The 26,329-nt window shown below is 36.3% G+C and overlaps 1 long non-coding RNA gene across 3 annotated transcripts in view; it reads right to left on the bottom strand.

Annotated features, from left to right (window-relative positions):
- LOC107504024 overlaps positions 1-12,374 on the bottom strand; it is a 46,978-nt gene extending 34,604 nt beyond the window's left edge. For 2 of the 3 annotated variants that reach the window (XR_001595356.2, XR_001595358.2), the window contains exon 1: positions 1,188-6,527. This is a non-coding gene — a long non-coding RNA (uncharacterized LOC107504024). Of the gene's footprint in view, positions 1-1,187; positions 6,528-12,232 lie in introns of those variants that run through there. The other variant, XR_001595357.2, reaches the window with a different exon arrangement.
- Between the last annotated feature and the right edge of the window lie 13,955 nt (positions 12,375-26,329).

The following is a 26,329-nucleotide window of genomic DNA, read 5'->3' on the forward strand; positions in this document are numbered from 1 at the left end:
TAAATAAATGAAAAATGATTCATCCTTTCAGATTTTCCTAAACAAACTGCAGCTGAGCTGCCAAGATTTACACCAGAAGAATTTCTCCACAAGAGGGCGCCATAAGATGACTTTCCTTAATCTCCATAAAATTGGTGAAGATTTCTTAGTTTGACGACAAAGACAGGAAGGAATCAAATATAGAAAAGCAATAAGCAGATGTATCTGGTTCACATGTTTGCATTATGCTCATGCTTAAAGAGGACCGAAATCTCCACAGTAGTTCAGGATGTTGAATATGTAAATAGCAACATCTGAACAAGGGAGATAGTGGTATCACTTTACTTGAAATTGCCTTGCTAAATACAGTGCGGTTTTTGTTAGTGAATTAATTTTAATAGGCTTTTCTCCAGTTAAAAGAAAATTCTGGATGGCATTTCAATTATTAGAATAATTGCTACGTATCCTTTTATGCAATGGCAAAATTGTTACATTAAACAGTAGAAAGCATAACGAGGTATTTGTCATTGTTAATTTGCTAAGCAATGGCAATTTCAAGGATTTGGGTTTTGAAATGAAGCTGTAACGTAGGATAGAAAGAAAGGGTTTTCAAATATCCTATTATCAAAAGAGAGAGCAAAACAAAGTTGTTTTTTAAAGGGTAAGAGGGGCAAAGATACAATCCAAATTAGAGTAGAAATCGGTTGAAATAAGTGTTTTTAAAAGAGAAAAGAAAGGCTAATGGTACTAAGGAACTAAAGCCCAGATCTTTCAACAGGAAAATGTCAAGCTGATGATTCTTAGGACACACACAGTACAGTTTAATTCAGGTTATTCAGTCTCTCTCACCTCTACTACTCTCACATGTAAACAGTAACAGTATTAACAAGTTCTATTCTTTCATTGTATCCTGACTTTCTCCTTCAAGCACTTAAAATTATAACCTGAACACCACACCCTTTATTATGGAAGGGTGGGGTGGTACAGTACTTTGCCCTAAAGTCTTTATTTGAGCCAATCAAGCAAGCACACACACAGAATTCAAAAGAACAAATAACTCAGGTTAAAGCAGCATGTTCAACTCAGAATCCACATGGCAGTGGAAATTCGGAGTATATTCCATGTAATTTATCACTCAGTGTTTTAGTTATTTATTGCCACATAATTTCCCCAACATGTTGCTACTTAAAACAACACAGATTTATTACCTACAGTTTCTTTCGATCAGAAATTCGGGAGAAATTCAGCTGATAGTCCTCGCTCAGAGTCTCACTAGATTGCAGTCCAGATATCAGCCCAGGCTCCGGCCATCTGAAGGCTTGATTGAGAAGATTCACCTTCAGGATTGCCCACTCATTAGGCTATTGGAAAGAGGCTGCAGTTCTTCATCTGTGGACTTCTCCATAAAGTTGCTTCATAGTCCTTACAAGGCAGCTGGCTTCTCCCAGATAGAGTAATCCATGAGAACAAGACAGAAGCCACATATCATTTAAGATCTAGAGTTAAAGACACAATCATCTCCACCATACCCTACTTTACACAGCTCAGCCCTTTCCAGTGTGCAAAGAGGCTGTATAAGGAAGTGAATACCAGGGGGATAGAACCTTGAAGGCTGGTCTCGTGCCTGACTCCATATATTCATGGCTTCCCCATATGGCCAGCTCAGATGTAGGCAGAACAATTACCTCTGCCGAGGGCCATCTTCTAGCTCCTTCCTCCCACAGCCTCTGTGATTCTCTCTATATCCCTTTTGTCCTCACTCTCACTCCTTCAACCAGACCCCATAGTCTGTCCATGGGTCAATTCTTGTTCAGCTCCTTTATTTCCATTGCCAACTGCTCCAGAGATTTTCACTGCTGAGGGCAGAGAAGAAAGGAAAAATATCTTCACCGAGGTCGGTCTTTTAGATTCTCAGTGTAAAGCCGTCAGCATCTTCATGTTACCAAAATTAACACTGTTTAGTATATCTCCTGCATTTCATTACACTAAAGAATATTTGTCAAATTTCCAAAAACGCTGTTTTCTTGGTCTCAATATGAGTCAGGCTCCAGATAGGATGGGGAAAGAGGTGGGGAATGAGGAATGGGGAAGGGAAAAAAAATATTACCATGTAACAATTGTAATCCATAAATTATTTCTGAATTATTCCTTTGGTATACATCTTACCCAATGAAATAAAAGCTCCTCAAATGCAAACAGTGTCTACTTGTTCACTGCTTTAATCCCAGTACCTACCACAGTGTCTGGCACATAATAGTTACTCTAAAAATCACCTAAAATAAAATAGGCAGTCACCTCAAAGACTTTACCTGAGAGACTAAAATTGTCTCCTCATGATAATTTAAGTAAAAATTCATAAATCTTTGTTAAAATATAACTATGTGATCTCAGACATAATATATTAAATAATGTTAATACATTGACCTCTTAATTAGCTAGCATAAATGTTCATTTCTTGGTATGTATTTATAATGTATCATAATTTAAGAATAAATCTGAACTTTATCATCCATAAAGTCATTTATTGGGCACCCACTTTGTGAATGAAATCTTTTTATGATTGGTCAATAAATAAAGTTACTCCCATTAGAAGAATTCGTTATCGGAGCATCAATGTTGTAAGTATGTACACCCTAATGGAATGATTCACCAAGGGATTCTGCCTTGATTTAAACCCACAGCTAGACACAAAGTCATCACCTGTGATGGGGCCAAGTCCACAAGCATGTTGGGCATTTGGCACACTACTGTAGAATCACACTCAAGAATAGAGGTCTCAGGGGGAAAAAAGGAAAGGAGAAGGGGGGGGAGGGGGAGAGAGAAGGAAAGAAAAAAAAAGGCAAAAAGAGAAAAGAAGAAAGAAAAAACAAAAAGAATAGGGAGTCCTCAGTGCTACTATTCTCAGTGCACCTTTTGTGACGTTTGGCTCAAGCCAAGAAAATAGAAAATATACTACCAGAAATGGTTCACTTAGAAAGAGAAAATATACCACTCTGGGTCACAGCCAGAATTAAATAACATTCACCAGATATAATACAAGGAGAAGGGTTTATTTTAAAAGGGACGAGTTATAAAAATATGGCGGGATGCAAACCAGCCTTAAGAGAAAGTGCACATCAGTGGGGCTATTATTGCTAGACTAGCCCAAAAGGCCTAGAAGGAGGATGGGCTGCTGGCACCCAGATGGTGAGGACTGTTGCCAGCCTTCTGGAGAAAAGCTATGATCTTTCATGACCAGGCTCGTTCTTCCCTTCTTCATTCTCCTACCGGAAGACAGATGAGAGGGTGCCCAAAACAGCTTTATTTTATTCCTCTCTGAATCCTTCACACATAACACAGTGCCAGCCACAACCAATGAGTCCTTAGGATATGTTGTTTGTATGAACTGAACCAAAGCCCCCTCTCTCTCCCCCATTACTCATACCATATCCGCCATAGGACTTTAGCCTCTAGATGCTCAGCTTCCTCACCCCTAGCATGAGAATGATAATAATATAAGAGATTCTTCCTGAAAATAAAATGCTATAATGTGTTGTTAACTCTATATCTCCAGACAAATACATGTCATAGAAGATCTCTAAAGAAATGCTATCTCTATCTTAATAATATTAACATGCTATCACCTTAGGATCATCTTAGTATTGAAAAAAGTGCTGATTTTCTCCTTTAAATTATTCTACTCGATGAAGTAGATAATCTAAAGCAGAAGAATCTATATTTAATTCCATGTTACTCAATCATTCTATTTTTATTTTTCATGGAAAAAAAAAAGTCTTACAAAAGAATCCAAAGTTGTTTAATTATACTTTAGAGTTACCCACATCTGTGTAAAAATAGAACCAAGTTATCCAACATAGTGGCCACTAGTCATGTGTGGCTATTTAAATTTAAATTTTAATTATTTAAAATCAAATATAATTTAAAATTTGGTTCTTCAGTCACACTAGTCACACTTCATGTGCTCAATACCACATTATGTGTTGAACAGTGCAGACAAACATTTTCAACTTTGCAAGAAGTTCTACTGGACAGCACTGAGCCTAGATAAATGACCTCTCAAGATCCTTCCGGAAATATATTTGAAACTCATATGACTAAAACTAAAAATGACCACGCTTTGGTTAGGTTATTCTGACCATGGTTGAGGTATTATTGCAACATTAGATGCAAACTATTAATAATGGCTGTCAACTTGATTGTTAGGAAGACTAGTATTGCTCAATTAGTTGCTGTTAAGTTATATTTAACAGGAATGATGTGAATTTTAAGTTCACAGGATTATGGTGATTTTTTTTGTTTGTTATTTCTCTCTGCTCATATAGCAAGGGTTCTGTAATAAAAATAATGATATTTTGCTAACTGAAATCACACATCTGTGTTAACAACAACAAAAAACAACAACAAACATGATTCTACGTAGTCAGAGCACAGATACATTAGAATTTAATTTGCCACATTATTTAACCCTTATAATAATAGCACAAAGTCCTTTTAGCCTTTTATTCAACTGCTGATGTTAAAATTAAATACCAGTGTTGAGGTTTTTTTATCCGAGAATAACACTTATTATTAGACAGCATTTATATCACCACTCATGCATTTTCTCATTACCAAGGCAGATCTATGAGGAAGAACATCCTTCTTTTACAGACTGGTAAGGTGAGGCTCAGAAATATTTAATGATTTTTCCTCATTGTCAAACAGCATAACTTATAGCAAGACAAACCTTAAATTCCTGATTCTTACTTCATTCCTAATATAAATGTTAACATATACCAGTCAAATTATTCTCACTAATTGATCAAATAAGTATTAAATATTTGTCTTGCACTGTATCATCGAGCCTCATAAGGATGCAAAAAAAGTAACAAAGCATGACCTCATAGAATTTACAGTCTGGTCAGGTAACTATCTAATTTCAGTTAGTGTTATATTTTAAATACAGATTTTTTACTTTTTAAGTTAGCCTTTTTAATAGTATTTCTCACGTGAGAAATACTACAAAACTAATGATTTGATTTCTTCAACAAATGAAAAGCATGAAGAATAGAGAGAAAAAGAGGAAGGGATGTCAAATGATTAAGGATTGTTAAGGAATTTCAACCAAATTTAATGTGTGGGTCTTACAGAGATCCTAATTTGAACAAATCTACTAGAGGAATGTGAAGACTGACGGGGCATTAAATGATAGCAAGGAATTGTTCATTTCTGTGAGAAGTGACAATATTATTTTAGTCGCAGTTTTTTAAAAATAATTCTCAACTTAAAGAGATAAAATTAAAAGGTTAGCAACCAGTTCATAATGGCTAGTTTGTACTAGACATTTCATATGTTCCAAGGACTGTTCTCAGTATATTACATGTATTATCACTCTTAAAATTCATAACACTAAACATTAGTTCTAATTTTACAGATGAAAAAATGGAGATTTGGATTCTTTATGGATAATGCCTCAGATCATAGAGCTAGCAAATGTCTGAGCTAGTGTTTGAATCAGATTTGTCTGATTATGAAGTCTATGCCATATGCACTCTACCTGTAGTTAATTGTTTTTGTTTTGTTTCAATCTACTGCAGCATTCTAAACTATGCTTTTAAAGGTAGAAGAAATAGGGAATTTTGTGATTTTTTTTTCTAAAACCTGAACAATTAACGTTTACTGCTGCTGAGTATGTCTCACAAAGGTAGCCCAGATTCTCCTTTGTCACTGTAAGGAATTTGAGGAATTTCTTAGGAGAGACAGAAACATTGTTCTTCTCCCAAATTGGTTCTATAAATTCAGCAAGTGAATGAACGCATTCAAGAACAAGGGATATGGGAGAACAGACATTTAAATCACTTCACCTTTGAAATGCTTTGTGCTCTCTAAATCCTTTTGATCATGAATCCAGAAGTAAGTGAATGCCTAAGTTAGAACATTTTAGGAATATTTTCCAGAAAGTTTATAAGAAATCCTATTGCTTTGAATTGAACAAATTTTCTCCAGTAATTTATTTGAAGGTAGATGAGTTTCTGCTCCATAGAGATACCCTACTGTCATTAAAGCACTGAATTCTTTACAATGTCTTAGAGAAAAATTAAATGTGTAAAACTTGAGAACAGAGAGATAGGATTGCAGAGATGATACTTAGAGGTGCAGAACAAACAATCTCTCTCAAATAAATATATTTGTTCTAATATTACTCTCATGTGGGACAGTAGTGTGACCTAGCATTAACACATTTTAAAAACTGAGAAATAAAAAAAGAACTATATTTCCTGCTCTCCCATCCTTTCTCTTCTCTACATTCATACTAGAGTGTATACTATTCAGCATAGCAATGCTGTATGTATGTAATACTTTGTGTTTGCAAAATATGTGTAAGACAGGCTTAATAAGGAGAAAGCTAGCAGAAGTGCATTATATCCGTCTTATGATTCCAGCTGCTGGCTCTTATCTCCATCTCTAGCAAAACACTGTCGTAAGTGAATGTGCAGATGAAAGGAAGGAGAAAGAAACTAAAGCTAGTTTGGGAAACTATTAACAATTGGTAAAGCTACATAAAAGATACAAAAGAATTCATTCATTGTACTACATTTTAATTTTACAATTTTACTGTAATTTTGAAATTTTTCAAAATAAAATTTTGAAACAGTATCCTCCTCCGTATATAGCAGAAGAAAAAAGTAAACTAAAATTCAAATAAAGTAATCTAGGTTAAAGCTCAGAGGTGACAGAATTGAGTGATTAGACTGTGTTCATAACTGGAAAGCTTAAACCCAATCAATTTTATTGACATTAAGTATTTAAAAAACATATATGTAACAAGAATGCTGGGTTTCTAGCACCCTCTAGAGGACAGAGGGGTCTGACAGGCATAAAACTTCCCGTTTATTTGGTAGTTAAACATGGAAATGGAAATATTAGGTACCAGCATGGTGGCACAAGTCATTAAAATCAACTAATTTTCTGCTCATAAAGACCATTTTATAAATATTGGTGGGGTAAAGAGAAGAGAGAAACCATGTAGACTAGTTGATAATGCTCTGTCCCCTTAGCAGATGTATTTCTGTTGACATTCTGATTAATATATCAGTCTCCTCTAGTTGTAGTGAATACACATGGTTAAATATGCCTAGGTGATTAGGAAAAATTGTGTTTCTGAGAATTTAGATATGTCAACATGGGAAACAAAACCAGAGGCATGATAGATTCGGGATGTAGTAGTGCCTTTATTCTACTGCCAAATATTTCTGAAGAGACCTTGAAATTTAGTAATAATATCAGTAAGAAATTGATGTTGGAGGATAATAAACAGATCTTTTCATGTTATAAACACCTTCAGGAAAGACAAAAGAACTTTGACACCGTTTCCTGTAGAAGAACACACAGAATTTCAGTTGAGAGAGAATACAAGATAATTTTTCTAACTCTCATCTGTGTGGCTTTAAAGGATCTTTAACTCCAACAGAAATGAGTGACTTAATTCATGCAACGAACATTTGTTCGGTTTCTATTACATGTGAGGCTTCGCTCTGGGACTTCAGCACTGGTCTCTGCTCTCATGAAGGTTTTGTTACATTGTATATAATTTATTTTTAAATTCTTTGACATGGTGAGCGAGGTAATTTTCTTTTACATGGGCCCTTATTTCTCAAACCACACTCTTTATTTCATATGTTACACTGGCCTAACTAGTGTATCAAATTATATCAGTTTTCAGCACAACGCCAGAAGACAAACTAATGGGATCCCCTAATGACAAAACCAAGTATTGTCAAATCTAAGTCAGTCTTACAAGTAACTAAAGTTTTTAAGAGATGTTTTCCTGTCTGATGCGCTAAATCTTTAGTATTTATTCTTTAACAAATATAGGCTATATAAATTGTTTCTGAGACCACCTACAAGAGAGTTTGATGATCTCTTTAGATACCCAAGGAGAGTATTAGTAGTGGTGAATGGGAAGTAACAGGATATCAGCATTGGAATATGCTCAATATATAAGAATCAATTAAGCACCAAATAAATGTTATAAATGAAATCATTAAAACATAACAGAAATTATGGAACACCATGGGAATACCCTGGCAGGAAAAGGTTACAGGAAAAGGTTACAGTAAATGAATCAAGTACATTTTACGAGGAGATATAATGAATAGGATAAGAGCAGTCAGCAATTAACTGCATTTTCAGATACTAAGGGAACTTTACATGACAACAAGAAACAAATAGGAAATGCAATACACCATGATAATTGTTCTCAGATACCCATTCGGCACAAGCACAGTGGAAATTATTTTAACAAGAATAAAAGAATATGCATTAGAAAGCAGCCATGTTGTACAGGCTCAATTAGAATTTAGAGACAGATAGGCCCAGTAAATTACCTCTAAATGTTAGAGGCAAGGGAAAGAGTTAACATTTATTCCACCTTTGCAGAAGAAACTGTCATCTAGAGTAATTTAACAGCTTTAGTTGAAGAAAGTCTACTTGACAGAAGAAAGCCAGCTAATAACTGTGAAATAAATGATAGATTAAAAATAAAACTACTTAGCAAGCCATAATGAGATTATTAATTCAGCCAAGTTTTATCAATTGGTATTAAAAGGATTAGGCAAATGGCTATTGGAAACCCGAAACTTCACATAGTTCTAGCCAAAAAATTTTGGTCACAAACTGAGAAACATAATTTACAATGGAAGAATCAGACTTTCAAACCCATTAATCCTACAGCCAAATTTAATATCAACACTGGTGAGACTACCAGGCATTTGTGATGCTCAGTGTGATGTAATTGAAAGTACCGAATATCACCTATGATTTTAACTTTGACAAAATGTTTAACTTGAATTTTATAAAACCTTTAGTGAAGAGAAATTTTCCACTCAAAAGGCTCTAGATAACAGATGTATTGCCTTTGCTTGTTAAGAGCAGATGTATTGCCTTTGCCTGTTAAACCCTATAAAAGTAAGCTCAGGGCCCAGATCTTCAGCGTGCTAGCTCTTCTGGGACCACAGCATAATAAACCTGAGTTCTCCAACTCTCCGAGTGGTGCTTGGTTTCTCACCTGTCTTGTTTTGCAACATTTCTGCAACATTTCTGGAGGCCCCAGTGAGATTCCAACCACACCGGCCCTGATGGTGTTCTGGGTTCTCTTTCGGACCGGCGCCCCAACTCCCAGGATGGCCAAGCCCCCAACTGGACTCATAGGAGGGACAGACCAACTCACCAGGAAAAGCCACATGATAAGGTAAGGCCCTGGGGCTCAGCCCCCTACTCAGGTCCCATCTCTGGACAGAAGAGGAGCTTGATCACCACCTAGTCTTCAGTTAGAAGACACAGGTCAGGGTCTTCCCACCGAGGGAAGACTTCAAGGTCTTCCCAAGGCAGGGGAAAACATAGGTCAGGGCCTTGGAAAAGGGGGGAGGCAATGTTTTAACCTGATGTGTGAATGAGTGAGTAAATGCGTGTCCTGGCTGGATTGACTTGGTCAGGTACAGATTTGTGGCTCCACAGCTGAGCACCCTGTAGGTCCCCTAAAGGCAATGGAGTTTGAGTGGGCTCGTCTGTAGCTCCATGTTATATGGCATATGGTCTAGGGTGGCATTGGACTAGTGTCTGATAGTAAGTTACAAAGTTGAGTCCACTACCCTATGCTCTTTCGGGATGCCAACAGATGAGTACCTGAGTGGTCTCCTTTCTGGAGAAGGGACCCACCCTTGTTTGTCTTTGCATCACCGACACAGGGTGAGATACACAGGGGAGTGTAATTAATTACCGATTCAACTTAAGAATTGTCTATCTCCAAATGGCTCTTTTGACATAGGGACCCTCTGTCAAATTATTTTGAAATTTTAAGGTCTATATATACCCTCCATCAGGAAGCTCCCTAAGGCAAATATGGGGGGAGGTTCCTCTAAGCCAGCCGTCTTAAATTGTATGTTGAAAAAAAAAAATTTTTAAGGCTTCTCAAGGGATTACAGGGTCAGGTTGACCCCAGGAAAACTTCGTCCTCTTTGTGAGCTTGAATTGCCTGACTGACTCAGGAAAGAACAAGAAAGAGCCAGCAGAAGACATCCAATTTATTTCAGTCGCCTGCTGTACAATCATTGAAAAGGACTGCATTCTAATAGTGGCCCATCAGGAGGCAGTTGAGACCTTTGCTAGGAACCCCCAGTGCCATGCCCTTGGAACAGAGGTAGTACCTTTAGCTGATCCCAATTGGAATTATAACACCCAAGAGGGAATGGTTAGATGCACCAAATTTCTAGAAGCCCTCATGGGAGGAATGGAAAAAAAAAAAAAAAAAAAAAGGAATACAAAAGCCATGAACTATGAGAAGCTGAGAACCATTACTCAAGAAAAAGATGAGAACTCAACCAGCTTTTTAACCAGCTGAAAGAATCCTTTAGGAGGTATATTAATGTAGACCCCACTTCCGCTGCAGAGATAGCTTTGTTAGGCCAGCACATTATTAGCCAGTCGGCCCCTGATATCAGATGCAATCTTTAAAAGCTGCATATGGGGCCACAGACTAACCAAAATCAATTACCAGATATGGTCTTCATGGTCTATAACAATTGAGATCCTTAAGAGGGAAAAAGAGAACAGAATAAAGAAAATGATAAGTCAGGATTATGGCTGTCGTAATTAGCCAGGCCCTTGGTACCTGACAAGTGTCCCTTAAGAGACCGGGGAATAAGGAGACATTGAGTTCTTGCTTCAAATGCAAGAAAGTAGGACATTGAGCAAAGGACTGTACCTAAAAGCCCCTGAGCCTCTGCCACACGTACAAGGAAACGGGTACTAATCCTTGACATTGGAGAGTTGACTATGCACACTCCCAGAGAGGAGGGCAGCCAGCCAACACCCTAGTAGGCCAGGTCCGAGATCTGTGTGACTGAAGGGGCCTGGGGCCATCCTTGCCACCCTTGTCCGGAAATGTGGTCATCACTACCAAGGAACCCTGGGTAACTCTGGATGTAATGGGTAAGCAAATTCAGTTTTTTCTAGATACAGAGGCAATCTATTCTGTTCTCCCTGAATTTGCAGAAAAACCCCCCTCATGAATTGTGCTTATCATAGGAGTAAAAGGGTAAGGCAAGGTCAACCATTTTACTCCACCACTGACCTACTAATATGAAGATCAGATCTCTCAGTAGTTTTTAATATACCAGAAAACATTGACCAACAAGTTAATCGAGTGGCTTATTATAATGGTAAGCCCAGGCAAGCCAGGACTGTACCAGTAAAAGTTCAGCTTCTATGCTCCTTCACCAAGACCCAGACTTATTAGCTGGCCCAATGATAGGAGCGCCTTCCTAGAGATTTCAGTAATCAGGATATTTTCCCCCTTCATGCTTGGACTCTAAGGGGGAAATGAGTTCTCTCGGGACCCCATCTATTTCATCGCAGCCTTATGAAACTAGATACGCACCCTCAGGGAAGTTACAAATACTGATAATGGGAAAATAAGAGTATGTGCATGACCTCTGATTTATATTTGTCTGTTATATGTAATATGGTGGTTCAGTTAAAAATTCTAATGATAGAAAGGAAAATGTTTTTTGGTAACAGAAGGTATAAAGTATGGAGATTTATTTTGAAGGGAATTGAAGGAAAGATGTTTGTCTTAAGATTGGTTATTTCTGAAACAGTGGGAAAGGGCAAACTGAGGGAATGAAGCAAGTGGTAGAAGGTTTGTGAAGAAATCCTGAAGAAATTTTATGTGATTAAGCTAAACAAGATTGGAAATTTAAATGCCAAAAGTAAGCTAATGCAAAATTAGAATTGTGTTTTAACATCTTAGACTATTGGTCTCCTACTGATGTTATGAAAAAGTTTTCAGAGTAGGAAACAAGGACTCCGTACTTCATAAATAATTTCTGTTTTATGTTGCCTTAACCAGTTTTCTGAGAATTTTAGAGAATATACTAACATTGGCCGAAAGTCTGAGGGCAGACACTCCTGGCTATGCATTTCAAAACCTGGTCTGTGCCCAATATTCAAAGGAGGCTCCAAAAGTTGACAAGTCAGAGAAGCTATTCTTAAAAATAGGGCCACTATAGACTACCTATTACTTAGACATAACCATGGACGTGAAGAATTTAAAAGACTATGTTGTTGTAACCTCGCTGACAACTCATTGAAGTTGTGTCCAGTATTGAACAGAAGACAGGAATTTTCAGATTTTCAGTCTTGATCTCGCCCCCTCACTTCCTGGTTGTCCAGTCTCACTGAGCTAAGGGAAGCATTTCGTGTTTTCGTTGTTTACCTTTATAGGAGTTATCTCTTGTTGTTGCATCTAATGTGCTCCCACCTGTAGGTCCGCTGCCAGTTATATACCTAGATCAAAAACAAAACCGAAGGGAAGAATTTTCTTATAGTGGCAAAGCGATCAATTTCATCTTAAGCTGGTCTCATATGAGACCAACATCAAAGAAGGAGGAAATGATATGGGATAGCACTTATGAAATTCTTAATCTTTCAGCAGGAAATGATACAGGACATAATCAAGCCTGGTTTCCTTTACTCAATAATAGAAATATAACCAGTTTGTATCTTTTTTTCCTTGTCAAGGGACTGAGGTGGCACTTCAGCAGGAAACCCAAGACTGCTCTGATTAAGGCAGAAAGGGAAAGACCTCCATGAAACACCAGTAGGCAGGGACTACAACCCTTCTCAGCAGGAAGCAAATATGGAAGAAGAGACCTTCTGTCCCTCAACATTCATACTAATAATAAGGGGGTTCATGACTCTTAGAAAAGAGCCAGGCAGGAAAATCAGTTAAAGTTTTTCTGAGTCTCCTGCAATGACACTGAGGTCATCCTATCCTGGAAGAGGTAGGCCCTAATCCACCAACAAGTAAATGAGTCATGGGAGTCCTGGCCTCTCTCATTTGCAGGTCCTCTCTTCATGTTCTTCATAGCTCTTATTTGATCTCTGTATCCTGAACTGTCTCCTCATGCCTAGAGTCCATAAAGTTACAGATGATTGTGACATCTTATATTAGCCCCTAGGCCACCTTATAATAGCCCCTAGGCCAGGAAAATGAGGAGGTTGATGCCCTACACGAATTTAAAGGGCATCAAAAGGGGGAATGAAGAAGAATTTCCCACTTAAATGACTCTAGATAACAGATGTATCACCTTTGCTTGTTAAGCCCTATAAAAGTAAGGTTACCCCTAAGCTCGGGGCCCATATCTTCAGAGTGCTACCTCTTCTGGGTCCACCAGTGTAATAAACTTGAGTTCTACAACTCTCCGAGTGGTGCTTAGTTTCTTGCAGGTCTTGTTTCACAACATTTCTGTAACATTAGATTTGACTCTTAGACTACAGAAATTACTGGGGATGAAGGAACAAGTAAAACATCACCCTGATACAGGGATCAAACAATAGAAGACATTCTAAAAGACAACTGGGAGGACTTTAGCAAGTCAGAATGTCATCACAAAAGGTACTGTGGGAGAATAAAAGATACTCAGGGTTTAACAATTCATGTTCAGATTAGACCTTGTTTTTTTTTTTTTTTTTTTTCAGATTAGATCCTAAATCTAATAGACCTCTTACAAAGGGACAATAAGAGCAATTTAAATATGGATGTTATGCGCTATTAATAAATCGTTAGTTTTGTTATGTGCGATTTTGGCTATGTAAATAAGTCAGAAGAAGTTGAAAATCATATGATTTCACTCGTATATGGAATATAAAACTGAAAGCAACAAATAAACATGACAAACAGTCTCATGAACATATACTGTGGATTAGTGATTACTAGAGGGAAGGGGAAGAAGGGAAGTAATGGTAAAAGGAGTCAAATATTCGGTATTGGGAAGGAAATCTGACGTTGGATGGTGAACACACAATGCAATGTATATGACATAATGTTGAATTGTACACTTGAAACTGATTAGATTTTATTAATGTCACTCGAATAATTTTTAATTAAAAAAATTAAATTTAGTCCAACCTTTAAATATTCAGAGACTTAAAAAAAAAAATAAACATATTGAGGTAATAGGATGGAATGTTATATTTCTTTAAAATACAGCACCATAGGCAGTATGATATATATGTACACATTAGCTTTAATCAACTTTAATCTACAAAAGCAGAACACATATACCAGGGATAGTTCATTAGTATTTGGAAGACTATTCAAAGGCCCTTTAAAAGCAGCTGCTACGAGCTTTGACTATCTTTATCTCCAGCCACCAAAATATTAATTTACATAATGAATGTTAGAAATTATTTTGCATTAGTGAAATGACTGGTGTTCAATGTACATAGATTGGCTGGAAATATTTTATAGGCACACTGGTTCTGAATTCTGTTGCTCTAATGTTACATCTGCCTTGAGTAAACCTTACACACAAGTCGTTTGTCAGAGGACCCAAAAAGAAAGGGATCTGACTTCACTGAGAATACAGACAGGTCTTATGACTGTTGGAATTCACATGCTAAAAATGGTAGCTGAGATTCAAAATTCAGTCCGAGGCTTGCTTTATTTCTCACATTGTAGTATATTACCACAAATCTAGGTTGAAGGTAAAGAGATCTAGTCTTCACCTACATCTGACTATTCAAAGTCATTAACTACCAAAGGAATTGAATTGTGAAGGAGCACTGTAGCTTCTTCCTTAGTTTGAAATAGGATCTAATGGACTGCAATAGAGAATAACCTCAGCTACCCAGATATGTAAATGCTGTGTTAAGTGCAATAACAACGTTAAGCAGACGGAATTGTTCTCAAGGAGCTTACATTATGTAAAGAAAAAACTCAAGAAATAAAACTTTGATTTTTGTCAAATTAAAGGAAGTTTAAGAAAATGATCAATTATTATTTTATTTAGTTTTTTTTTATGTGAAAGTAACATCTGGATATCTATTTTCAATTCAAAATCAGCTCTGAGTTTAACTTCAACTAGTTTAATTACCAATTACTTGCCTTTTTATTTTACCTACAAATCACATCTCTCCCAAAAATAGATGCTGATTCTTTTTTTTTAATCAATTATATTTAAAACAGTTCTTAAAGTTAATCATAAAACATATTAAACTTATAATTCCTATCAAAGTGGAAAAAAAACAAAGGTTTTATAGGACTTAGTTTCCATCTAATTAATCGATCGCTAATTATTGCTTGCTATTTATATGCTAACTCTAAATGAGGGCAAGAAAAAATTTTTCAGTTTTTTTGTTGTCGTTATTCAAAAAAGCATTCCTGGTACTGAACTTTGTCAGAATAACTCCCTGCTTTGTGGAGGAAGAAGCTGCTTACTCTTACTTAGATCATTCAGGACTTGACACTCTTGTAGATTAAGCAACATGTATTTAAAAATCAAAGGTCAGATGTCAAACCTTCCTGGTTAAATGATGAATCGCTTTAAAATTTCCTAGTCATCATTTGTTAGAGCATTGTGGCTTAACTATATTGTCTACTATTAATCCTTTGTGCATGAAGTAGTTTATACAATTAAGCAACACATTTTATGTTATTTTAACTTGAAGCTAATTAAATGATATTTAAACACAAAATTTTACCTGATTTTATAAAATAGGCCTATTCCTGATAAACTGTCCAAACATCAAATATTTGTGGAGTATATATTTTAACTTCACCTGGAGCTCTTACTTAAAATAATGGCATCTAAAATATGCAATAGAAAAAAGTTCCTTATGTAATAAGAAAACTCATCTAAACTAAATCTGTTTGTGCTTTTAGATGCTAACTTTATGTTTCAGTATATTTCAAGTGCACCTGGAACTTCTAAATAAGGTGATATTTTTTAAAGCTTGTTATTCCAGCACAACAAGTGGGAATTTAAATTTACTGTTATTTCTTATATATGAGTTGTGGATGGAAAAGAGGGAAGGGAGATCTATGGAAAGTAACCTTATAGAGTGATCTGATCATAAATACTTAACTGGGCAGGTCATGGCGGGTAGTCATGCACCAGGCATTCAACTTCTTTAGTAAAATGTTCATGTTTGCCTTAAGTAACCCTTGTCCATAGTTTCTGTGATCCAGGTTAACAAGCCTTTGAAATTAGCTGTTATCACTCTCAAGAGACCACATAATCTTGTTAACAATCCTGTAATCCAATCCCCACCTTGCTTCCTCCTACCTCCACGTAACCTTTCCTAGTTTCTCTCCTTAATTTCAAATGCATAAAAGAAGCTGCAAAACTGTTATTTTCCCAAGCATTTGAGATCTTGCTCCCCAGAATGTCATAAGTTTGGCTCAAATAAACTCAGAAAACTCTCTACAGGTTTGGGTGTTTCTTATGTTGACAGAGTTTATGAGTCAAATTTACAGGTGAATGATCATTAGTTTCTTCTTGTGACATTTGCAAAGTTAGGGTTAATAAGGCCAGCTGAAGAAAGGTTGACATAGTTTCTCCAGGTCACTATCAAAGCCATTCTTGTTGCTTCCACCAGTGAAAGGTGATCTTTTGATATGAACATATACTTGAGTTTTTCTCTGCTAGAGCTAAGAAAGAGCAGGAGTGGCTCACAGGTTGTTCAACTATTTCTATTTTATTGAAAATTTTTTATTCTCCACAGAGTAAATTCTAATTACTAAAATTTGCAGAAATATTTAAGGAAATTCAATAAACGTGAAGCACTATTTCAAGAAACACAGAAAAATGGGTAATGTCTTCCAAGATCACCAGCTCCAAGGTAGACGAACTTTGTTCAACCCGATTCTTTTTTTAAACATTTCCTCCTTCCTATTTTAGTCTACTTTCAGAGAACTTCCTTTTGGCAGCCAATGATGTTAATTGTACTGTTGACTAAATTGCCCTAAGGAAAACTATCATGTGTTTAACTGGTTTATAATCCTTCAGAACCTCAAGTCCCCACCCAGTGTTTGCCTTGAGGAAACAACTCTCCCTGGAGAGTTTCTTTCTCTCCTGACTGCGTCCTGTCCACAGGACTTAGACAAAAGACTAAGAAATGTGTATTATGAGTAAGTTTCCAAATATACCTGTTCTCTTTTTTAAAATCAATACACAGTTATATTTGGTGATAGTTACACGTTCATCATATTCCTGAGCCTTCCTTTTCGGTTCAGTACTCCATTTTCACTGAATAGCTTTTGGCTTTCTACAGAAAAGCCAGGTCTTAAAGGACCCAAACTTTTTTTTTTTTTTTTTTAGTGTGTATGTGTGTTGATTAAGAAAGATAGTGCCTATTTGCTTTTTTTATCATAATATTTTTTAAGGTTATCATAATATTTTTAATTATAAATTGATATACTTCTGGTAAAAAGCAGATAAAAATCACCCATTATCCCATGCTCCAAAAATAATAGAAATAAAATTGTGTGTATCTTCTCAATGTTTCTTATAAATGGAAAGACTTTTTATTTAATTTTTTTCTTTTTAACAATAAAGTTTATATTATACAAATATTTACTTAATCTATTTTTCCTTAGCAATATATTATAATATTTGCACATTTCAAAATATATTTTTGTATAATATGATTCTGATGGAATTATAGTAATAAGGGTATTTTAAAGTAGCTGTACAGTGTTGATCCTATGCCTATCTTTAGAGGAAGAGCAACAGAAAAAAAAATCTAAAATGACAAAAGGAGATTGTTTTTTATTTATTTTTATATATCCAAGCAATTTTTGTCAAGTGCCTACCTACTATTGGCCCCTTCTGTGCTAGGAGAACAAAGATAAACAATGTGTTCTTAGATCAGCTATAACATAGAAAAGTCAGTCAAATATTGTTTTTCCATGTACTGGGTACTATGACAAAGATAGGCTTAAGTAGTATAGGAGCACAGAACAAGGGCATCTAAATCAATATGAGGGTTGCTTGTTAAGTGACACTAAAATTCTGGAGGACAAGAGGGAAGGGTATTACAGAATGAATAAGCGACATATGTAAAAGGACTGCCTAGAAACACTGAGGTACCATTTCGCAAACTGGTCCCATCATAAGAATAAGTAGTGATTTCTAAGCCCAATCTCTGAAGATTCCAATTCAATTCATTTAGAGCCAGGCCAAGAATCTGCAGGTTTAACAATGTTGTCAAGAAATGCTTAGATTCAAAAAAGGTTACAAAATAATTCTAGTTCTTCCAACTAGAAGCTTCGTTGTTTCATAATGAAGAGGTAAGAAATTGTCCATCAATAAGGCTTAGAAAGTGGCCAAAGACAGAATGTGTGGGATAAACTTTGTAGATTATGCTGAAAGTTAAAGGACAGAATCCAAACTTGCAGAATATATTAGTATTTTAGGAAGATTGCTTTGAAAAGTGGAGGGTGACATAGAAGGAAAACTGGTTTTGAGGAGGTTGATGTGACAATCTAAGTGAGAAATTATAAGACCTTCATTAGAAGAATGGTTGTAAGTATAGGAAAGAAAATAATTATTTAGGAAGTAAAAGTCATAGAGTTTAGTGGTTGATGACTAATTAGTGAGTATTAGCTGTAAGGGTGACCTGGAAAGACTCCCAGGGAAGTAGACTGGAAAACTGCTAAAATTGGGAAACTGATTTATCAAAATAGAAGAGCAGATTTGAGAGAAAGAAGAGTGTTCTCTTTTAGATACACTGAATTTGATTGGATATTCAAGTGTATAATTCAGTCCAAACTTCAAGGGAAAGATTTGACAGGGGGTATAGTTTGTAATATAATAATGGTGGGAGTTGAAGCCATGAATTTAAGAAGAATCACAGAGCCATGGGCAAGTCAACATTTAATGTTTAAGCAGGGAAGCTACAATGGAGACCAAAAAGGGAATCAATTTTTTTTTTTAATGGCTAGAACAATGTCACAAAAATCAAAGAAAGAGAAGAACTAAGGAAGAAAATGTTCATCCTTGTCAAGTGCTACAAAGAATCAAACAAGATAAGAACAATGTCTACTGAAATGTGTCATATGGAAGTCAATGGTGAACTTATCAAGAACATCTCCTCTACATGTGTTTCTGGTGGGCTAGGCCAATCAAATAATTCTTTCCTGGATGCCAAATCTTGAGAGGTGACACACAGGGAGGGAAGGTGGCTGAATCTGAGTTTGTAAATATATGTGTCCATGAAGGTCCATAGTTCATTTTCTATGATCTTGAACTTTCTGCCCTCAGGAAGCTTGGTTGTTTAGCATTTTCTTCTGTGTTGTGAGTTATACCAGTGTCTTTACAGTGAATTCCATTTTTTCTATAAATGATTCTAAGTTGGTTTCTTTTGCTTATAGTTAAAAACCCCAAATTGATAAGGCAGTCTTGCTTTTTGTTTTCTTATTTGTCGAGATAAAGCATTGTTCTCTTTGTTTTCTGAAATAAAAGAGAGAGGATGATAGATATATAGTGAACTCATTGAGTAAGCAGGAGGAGATAGAATCCAAGCCACAGGTTGAGAAATGAGCACCTGTTCAGAAGGGGAGGTACAGATGCCAGTAAAGTTTATAAGTAAGAGGAAGAGGAAGATGCAGTTCTCACTTCATACATTGGCTTTTATCAGTGAAGTGGTAGAATTATCGTCTGCTGAGTCTAAGAAAGATCAGTGTCAGGACAGAGATTTGAGAAGAGAGAGAAGATTTAGAATAACCACTGTCAGTCGATTAGACCTATATTAACCATAACTGAGGACCCAACGTTAGAAAGCAGTGATGTGTAGTGACATTAATTGTAATGGCTATACGATTTTTCTCCAGAAACTCTGAGATTCTCAATTCTGGGGCTAAAGAAACAGGATGACAACATTAGAATTGCAAGTAATATTGAAAGCATGACTTAAGCAGTGGACATCAGTGTCTGGGGCTGGACAGGAGAAAATTGGAAGACCAAGGATATGATTAATTAGGAGAAAACGGAAGACTCCAAGCACACTGGGTCATGAGGTCAAAGAGCGAGCGTAGTTCAACTGAGGATAAGAAAGTTGCCGGAAACTAATGGTGGCAAGAAGCAGATGTCTTGCTTAAACATGAGGCCTGACTCTGAACCTCTCTACAGCAGGAGGAACTCATTTCATCCATCTTCTGCCCTATCATTCTTAGGATTCCTAATCTGTTTTTCTGTGACTTTCACCTACAGACTGGATGACCACTTGGTGGGGCTCTTACAAAGAGAATATCAGCCTGTTGGCTGAATGTTAAGATCCTCTGAAAAACTGAGATTCTATGCAATTACACAATTTAGTTTTATCCCTGTACATTAAGTGATGGACTTATTGAGAAGTACTTTTTAAAAAATTTTTTATGAGCTACCCATTCCCTATTGCTTCCCATAGAAAAATAGCTGACTTCCAGGATGCTAAACAACCAAGATTTTAGAAGGTTCTTTGAATCGTACCTCAACAAATACTGTTTCCTGTATTACTAACCTAACCCTAAACCTTTCTTTCTAGTCCTTCATTGGCAGTAGAAATTATTCTTAAGAGAGGATCAAAAGAAAGATCATAAGGAGACATTGCTGTTTTAGTCTTAGTCTATTAATATCTTTGTTATTACCTTGCCAGTTAAAAAAAAATTCTATTTCTTAGGGTCACCTTTCTTTACTGCTGACTATGAAACAATGATAGGTTGCATAAATTGCCACCTACCTTTTACTCTGTAGCAGCCATGTATTAAAATTGTAAGGCCAGCAATTACCAGGAAAAAAAAGTAGCACCATCTGCTGTGACTTTCTGTTCAGTTTTACTCAGGTACTATATGCTATGGATTACTTATTCTCCTGTCTGACACAGTCCCCCAAAATGTGCCTTACCTCTACAAGGAGAAAGTGTGGCTGAATTGCTGCATATTACCCACTATGACAACTCAGACCACAAGTTCACATTACATGCTGTTCATAGTTTCATCTCGCTTTACGACTGACAGCATGCACTTTCAATTGTGTGAGAAAAGCAAGAATATGTAGTTAAACTAGTAACTTTGCAACAAAATGCTTGTGTACTCCTCACAGCTGATATCCGGCAGTCGAGATTATTAGACTGAAAAAGCCACTTGTTAGGTATGCTGTGGAGAGACTTTCTACACGGGGCAGAAGGCTGGATAAGTTTCTCTCTGTTCTCTTTCAGATCAGAGAGTTTACGCTCGAAAATGTCAACTTAATTAAATTACAATTATTGTCAGCAAGCCAAGGGCCAAAGTTTGCTGTAGGCCTACAATCCAGCCTTAATATCTTAAGGGAGGTGTGACAGAATATAATACAACCAATGTGAAAAGAAAGTAAGCCGTATACATGCATGATTATAGGGGTGGAGAAGAAACCTATTACACTCTATTGTGGATTCTTGTTGGATCACCTAAAAACATGTCAAAATTATATTATCTCATCTCCAACTTCTATGATAGATAAAGATAGCTATATTATCTTTTAATTTAAAGAAGAGGGAATTGATTCCGCAAGTTTTAAAATTTAATCTATGTTAGAGAGTTGAACTGGAAGTAATTGTCAGTCTCTCTAACGTCCAAGAGAGGGAATTCTCCAGTTCTCAAAACTTTTCATTTCACAGACCTATCAAAAGGTCTTCCCTGATTACATCAGCATCCAAAATTATTAGGTGCTTAATCGTAGTGTTGCTTTTTTCTTGGAAACGTGCATGTGCACATGCACATGCGCGCACACACACACACACAGAATATTGGGCTGTGTTATGTTATTGTGCAAGAATAAATAAGTCTCATCTTTTCTCTGTTTTATTTTCTTTTCACAAGGAGAATGAGGTGCCTGTCAGAAATAACTGAGGAAAGACAAAGTGAAAATAATTAGTGGGATGAAAAAGCAAAGTTGAAAGACAGGACAGTGAGAAAGAAGAGGAAAATGTATTCAGTAGAGCAGAGGAATTATCTTCATTGAGCCTTTTTTATTCTCTTGCAATGCCCTCAGGGTTTAGTTTGGAAGACACTGCACACTGGTAGGGGATGTGGAAGGAAAAAAATGTGGGACTGGAGAGAAGTGTCAATGGCATATTCAGCCTAAATAGAGTGGCATTAATGTAGAAGAAAATGTGTTTTATTTTGTGGATAAGAAGGAAGTTCTGGTCAGGTCAGTACCTGAGAAAGATGCAACACTCTATTTTGTACTAGAGTATTCTAATTTGTTCCCTCCCTGATCCACTAACCCCAATAACCTGCAGACATAGTCATTTTAGTCAAAGTCCCTTCAGAAAGAGAAGAGAACATGAAACGAGGACTTATATGGAAGGAATCACTCTGGAAAATGATTGTAAGCATCAGGGATAGAGGGATTCGGGAATGACACAGAAGAAAGAAAAGAAGTACATGGGACATTTTCAAGTTGGACATGACCGCAAGCAACTAGGACATGATCCACTGGGACCCTCTGAAGAGCCATGTAGAATGAGCTTCAGAATTATGCATCTAAGGGATAGAAAAGGGTAGCATTTATTCACCACAATCTGTCCTTGTTTTGTCAAGAGTTATCCCCCAGGCATTAATTTTCTGTCATACAATGTGTGTAAGGTAGGTCTCTTACTTGCCACAGGCATCCAGCTGATATGTAGAGGAACAATAGGGCATAAATTTAGAGAATCCCAGTACAGGTGAGGAAAATAAGGTCCAAGATACTATTAGTTGGGGCACACCAGTTGCCAATACATCAATTAACCCCATTGCATATTAAAAAATAAAAAAAAATGCCCTGAACTCTTGAAAAATATCAATATCACAAAATGAAAAGAAAGTGAGGTACAATTTTGGAGTTAAAGAGATAAAAAGATATAAAAATTAAATATAATGTGGGATCCTGTTTGATCCTGAACCAGAAAAATAGTCAAAAAAGACATAATTAGAAAATTTTGCAAACTCTTAATATATTGATCAAAGTATTATATTAATGTTAAATTTCCTAATTTTGATACTTTTACTATGGTATATAAGTGAATACCCTCGTTCTTAAGAAATATACACTGACATATTTAGGGTTAAAGGAGCATGATGTCTCCAATCTACTAACAAATGGTTAGAAAATGATAGACAGAGAGACAGCAGAAAGAAGGCAATCATCTGCAGCAAAATGACAACAATGGGTGAATCTGTGTGAAGTGCACAGGTGTTCTTTGCACTATTCTTACAATTTTTCCATGTTTGAAACTATTTCTAAATAAAAAGTTAAAAAGTAATTAAACTCTGAATTAGATTGAATTACACTGAGGTTTCAAAAGTCCTGAGTTCTAGTCCAAGTCATTGATGCTTGTCAAGTTTCAGCTATCTCATCTGGAACCTTGTAGAACTGTAAGAACTAAATAAAGTAATGCATGCAAAAGAGGTTTGAAAGTTTAAGATAACATACAAACGTAACGTTGTTAGAAATAAGAGTCTGACATTTGAAAGATGGCTTAATAAATGAGTTATCTGATCATGTACCATCTAAGCTATAACAGACATATCCAGAGAAATGAAGAATATGTGGGATACATTTTATAAAAGGGAGCGTTTTAGGTTAATTTCAGTTACCAACTTCCTATCCCTAATTGGTTCCCTTCGACAGCCTTTTATTATCTATTATATACTAGACAATGTGCACATTGTGAGAATTGCTAAGATGTGTTCATATCCTCAATGAACTCAGTCTACCATGGGATAAAACTACAAAAATAATAATAAAAAAAAATCTATAATGCGATACATTAAGAAACTTCCACAGAAACACAAATAAGAAATAATAAATCTCAGGTTTGGAGACAGAGTTTCTGACAGAAAGTAATATTTAAACTGAATCTTGATAAATGAGATCACTTAAAAATAAGAAAAAGACATTTCAGGCAAAGAGAATGGCTGAGGAAGGTGTGAAAGTAACTCACAGGTTTAGTCTCTTGGTTTCCTCTATGACACCTCCCCCACATCACCCTTCCTGACACCTACAGTGACATGAGAATCCCCTCTACTTTCCTTTCTTTTCTGTCACTATCTTAAAGTTCTTTAATTGTATTAAAGTACTGGGTTGCCCACTATAGTCATAAAGAATGAATGGAACCTCTTGGTAAAAGTTTGTTGTTTCGTTTGTTTATTTATTTATTTATTTGTTTTAAGGGAGTGGTAGCACTAATTAATTCTCTTAAATGTGATCCTGGATTTCAAGAAGATTATGGGAATTTTTAAAATAAAGGAGAAGTAAACATCTGTATACTGTGAAGTTCTCTTCTTTGCACTGGGATTTGGGTTATTTCATAGAGCATTTCAATAAAGGTACAAATTAGTATAATTACCAAGTCAGACTAAAGCTCTCAGAAGTGCTATCAATACCTACACATACTATGGAAAGAAAAAGAAGCAAAACTCTTCATAAAGCTTCTAAAAACTATTTTGGGTACCCATAAGATGACTTGGTTATTACCGAAAATAGTGAGCTATATCCTGATTTAGGACATAAGTGAAAGACACCTCTGCGGTTAATCTTTTCACCTGCAACAAAAGTTGTAGAAGCCCATGGCAGATACACTCCACTGGTGCCACAGATAAGTAGAAGTAGAGTTTCAGTTTCAATTTTGTTCTCTCTTTCTTTGAAATGATTCTAGCTTCTGCTTTTGAACAAACAGTAGCAGTTTCTGATCCCTGTTTTACTGCCATTGAAGACCAAATTGAGAATTTGTTTTTGAGACAGGAAATGCTGGTAAAAATCCTAGCTCTGTCAACACTTTCAGGGCAAATTCTGGCACATTGCTTCTATTCCCTGCACTTTGATGTCTTCCTCTCTACAAGACACTCGTTGGAATCTGGAAGCTAAAATAATCCAGACCTGGGCATCAATAATCCAATCTTTTGGTTCACATCTGGAAAACTGAAATCACACTATTTCTGAATTTTTTTTAAGTGGTACAAAGATATACTAGGCAAGGTCTAAGAAGTATTCTGTTCATTTGGAAGAAAATTATGTACTCTAAAATCATAATTTGGAAGCCTTTGTTAGAAATGCGTTCCAACTCTGCAATGTATGGACCAAGAATCATTTGCAGGGCACAGAAAATTAAGATGGGAATTCCAGACCTATAGTTTTGAAAAGTCACCAAAATGCAACTTGTTAGAACGATTTTAGTTCTGTAGCCTTTGGCTGCCAATTTATGCTGAAATAATTCATTTTTTATATAAAGTTTTCCATTTTTTCTACACTCTTCACCTAAGCAATTTATATGAGTAAGATTATACTCAGTTCAGGCCATTTCTGGCTCTTTTGGAATATTCTATTCCCCGCAGGGCTGCCTTTGATGTGCATTTTTAAATGACTTTACCTGTAATGAAAATGATAGCAGCTCGCAGACAGGAGAGGGAGGCAGCAAGAAAAGTTTCTCAAAATCTGGAATGCTCAGGTTCCATCTTTCTGAAATCCTCAGAGAATTACAGAAATTCTCTAAAGGCAGTGTTGTTAACACACAGCCATTTGTAGCCCATATTGTTTTTTCTCCCTTAGGGTGCAAGGCCTTAATTAACACTGTTTAACCTAAATAGTCCCACAGTGCCGCAGCTACACATGCCTTTCCCAGGTAAGCCAGATGGGCTGAGGGGACTCCAGGGAACTCCTGCTTCCTCTTTCCAAGGCCCTAAGCAAGACTCTTCCACAGTTCCCTCTGCTCTACGGCAAATTCTTTTAGTTCATCTACTCATTTTGAGCTTTATGCTTTGGCCTGAATTTTAATTTTTGCTAAAGTTAAAATGCTTTCTGCACGTGTATTAAGTATTTTCACTCTATTGTGAGGGAAAAATCCGAACGACAATTTTGATAGGCGACCACTTAAGACTGAGAGTGAGTTAGCTATTACTTACTGATCATTCTGGAAATGAATTAATGGTTACTACTCACTTATTATGTTATAAGCTCTAGACTGAATACTTTTTCAAAGGTACTGTTGGTATATTACATTTTTTAAGTTTCACAATAATTCTGCCAAGTAGGCACTCTTATCTCTATTTTTCAGAAGAAAAAATTAAGGTTCAGAGGTCAGAAAGGTTTACCCCACCTATTAGTGGCAGCCAAAAACTAAACCCATGTCTGTCTGTCAGGTGCTAAAGCTAAGGCCACTGTTTGGCTTAGACTCAAAATGGTGCACACACATTCTTCTCTGGGATAGGAGCGGGAAGAAAGCGCAGATGGAACAGAACCAGAAATATAGAGGAAGACTAGTCTGGAGCTGTATTGGAGGCAAGACAAGAATAAGATAAAATGGAGTGAGAGAAGTGAAATATGAAAAGAACATCTAGTCACTTAATAACATTTACTGAGTGACTACTTTGAGGAAGGCACTATGCTAACTCCTGGCACAGGCAGGGATAGACAAATGCTTCCAAGAGCTCAGCTGAGCACGGAGCAAGGACAAAGGCAGTGTGCAGATTTGTGGCCCATTCGGTGCTGGCCTACTTAGAGTTTTTCAAATTTTTATTTAGTTGCCCATA

The sequence above is a fragment of the Rousettus aegyptiacus genome, unplaced genomic scaffold (assembly GCF_014176215.1).
Source record: "Rousettus aegyptiacus isolate mRouAeg1 unplaced genomic scaffold, mRouAeg1.p scaffold_m13_p_8, whole genome shotgun sequence".
Taxonomy (NCBI): Eukaryota; Metazoa; Chordata; class Mammalia; order Chiroptera; family Pteropodidae; genus Rousettus; species Rousettus aegyptiacus.